This window comes from Bison bison, unplaced genomic scaffold (assembly GCF_000754665.1).
Source record: "Bison bison bison isolate TAMUID 2011002044 unplaced genomic scaffold, Bison_UMD1.0 scf7180017864481, whole genome shotgun sequence".
Classification (NCBI taxonomy): Eukaryota; Metazoa; Chordata; class Mammalia; order Artiodactyla; family Bovidae; genus Bison; species Bison bison.
Genome location: NW_011495041.1, coordinates 1,305,327 through 1,307,818, shown reverse-complemented (window position 1 = coordinate 1,307,818; position 2,492 = coordinate 1,305,327). Strand labels below are relative to the sequence as shown.

At 41.1% G+C, this 2,492-nt stretch overlaps 1 protein-coding gene across 6 annotated transcripts in view; it reads right to left on the bottom strand.

Moving 5' to 3' along the window:
• The window catches only part of GART (phosphoribosylglycinamide formyltransferase, phosphoribosylglycinamide synthetase, phosphoribosylaminoimidazole synthetase), a 27,267-nt gene that overhangs the window by 23,965 nt on the left and 810 nt on the right, over positions 1–2,492 (bottom strand). The window contains exon 1 of one of the 6 annotated variants that reach the window (XM_010862275.1): positions 2,456–2,486. The exons of the other annotated variants lie outside the window; for them this stretch is intronic. The gene's annotated coding sequence lies outside the window, so the exon portion shown is untranslated. Of the gene's footprint in view, positions 1–2,455; positions 2,487–2,492 lie in introns of those variants that run through there. 6 annotated transcript variants of the gene reach the window in all.

Sequence of the window (2,492 nt, the reverse complement as noted above, 5' to 3'; positions counted from 1 at the left end):
AGAATCCATCTTCCAATGCAGGCGACATGGGTTTGATCCCTGGCCAGGGAACTAAGACACCACATGCCGTGTAGCTGGCGTGCACAATATACTACTGTGCTGCAGCTGAGTGCCACAGCTAGAGAGAAGCCTGTGTACCACAAAGAAGACCCAATGCAGCCAAATAAATAAATAAATTCTGATGGCCATATAGTCTCTGTTGCAATTACTGAACTTTGCCATTGTAGCACAAAGTGCAGCCTTGGACAAGAGACAAATGTGGCCTGGCTATGCTCAGCAAAAACTTATACAAAACAGGCATGGGCTGTAGTCATAGTTTGCCTATTTCTGCTCTAAGCAACAAGAAGCTGTAAGAGGTTTATAAAGAATTAAGTGTGGCTAGGTTTCAATAAAACTTTATTTATGGACATAGCAATTTGAATTTTGCATAACTGTCATAGAAATATCATTTTCCTCCCCCCCCCCCCCCCCGCCACCATTTAACAACATAAAAATTATACTTATTTAGTGAGCTGTACAAAAACAGGTAGTAGGAAGGATTGGTACCAAGAGCTATAGTCTGCTGATCCCCATTTAAGAAGCTGGTGCAGGGCTTCCCTGGTGGTGTAGCGGTGAAGACTCTACCTGCCAATGCAGGAGACACAGGTTGGATCCCTAGTATGGGAAGATCCCACATGCCTTGGAGCATTGGTTGTATGTGTGTCACAACTACTGAGCTAGCATCCTAGAGCCTGGGAGCACTTCTGGGCCCCCTCACCCTAGAGCCCCTGCTCCAAAACAAGGGAAGCCACCATGATGAAAGGCCCATGCACTACAACAAAGAGTAGACCCTGCTCTCTGCAACTAGAGAAAGCAAAAGCAAAAAAGATCCAGTGCAGCCAAAAATACAAATAAGTAAATAAATCTTTTTTTTTAAGTGCAATATGCTGGCAAAGGGACTTCCCTGGTGGTCCAGTGGTTAAAAATCTGCCTTCCAATGCAGGGGATGTGCGTTCCATTCCTGGTTGGGGAACGGAAGATCCCACGTGCCAAAGGGCAGCTAAGCCCATGGGATGCAGCAGCCCCCTCCTCCCAAAGGAAATTGGTGGAGAAGGCAAAAATCAAATTTAAACACCTCTCACTTAGTTCTGGCATCTGATGCTGAGCAGGATGGGTAACTATCTCTCTGCTCAAGTTAGCATGTGACCTTGGTTAAGCTCTTACTGTCTGCAATTCAATTTCTATGCATCTTACAAGGTGGAATTAAGAATGTGCCTTATGAGGCATAGTAAGAATTGAAATGCCATTTATTTTTAAGTAATTATTACAAGTGCATACACTCAGTAGTAAAAGAATGCTAACATGCTACATTTGATTACTTTTGTCTAAACTGATGCTTCAGGGATAGAAATTCTAGAAAGCCAAAAGAGTGAATAATCTGTCATATTTGTCATATTCATTTACTAATTTTCAGAAGACATCTAATTAGAATGCAAACTGGTAACAGAAAAAACTGAAATCAGTTACTTATGAAATACTAGGAATACATATTTAAAGAAAAATCTAAATTGATAATATAAAAACACTTCTTGAGCACTTCTTGCCAGATGCTACTCTAAAAGCTTTTAATTTTAAAATTCTATGAGGCAGATAGGATTACTATCAACTTTTCTGATAAACATATCTGAGGTTCAGTTAGGTTAAGTAACTTGCTGCAGGTCACACAGATCAGAGGGTGAGATTCCAACAGAAGCAATTTTGCTTCGGATACAATTGAAAATATGAAGAAGAAAAACATTTACTAAGTTATCTCAGAAAGGAAAATGGTTAATGGAAAACATAGAGTTGCCATGTGTATTGAAATATTTGAAATAAATATACCTTTAAATCTAGAGAAGACATTAGTGTGAATTACAGGGGCAGTGAGAGGATTATCGCCATAGATCTCTGAAATAGTTTTAGGACTCAAGACTGAGGGAATGTACATCCAGGAGAGGCTAGGAGCCCTTCAGTCAGAAGACCTGGGATTGGGTTAAGACTTACTAGCTGGGAAACCTGGAGGGACTTAACCTTCTTGGGCCTCAGTCGTCTAAATGGATAACATAACAGAGAAAAGCCATTTCAAAAGACTTGGTGAATAACACAACATAGAAACCAACTGCAAAATGGGATTAAGTAACTTGCTAGAGACAAAGGACGGAATTAACAAGAAAATATGCAATTCTGGTGCATGACATAAAAAAAAGCATAAAGGTACAAAAAGGGCCCTGACACCTAAAGCAGAGAAAATGACAGACCCGTTGTAAACCTCAGTTAAAACTGAAAAAGCACATGCCCAACCTTCACCCATGGTATGTGGAAACGAGATGAAAATTCCTACAGCCAAACCAGTTCAGATAGTTTCATCTCATGCCTGAGAGTAAATCCGCCAAACCAAACCGTAAAGCAACTTTACTGAGAGGCATAGGAAACTCACCCGGCGATCCAGGGGGGACCTTGGGGCCCGCGCGTAG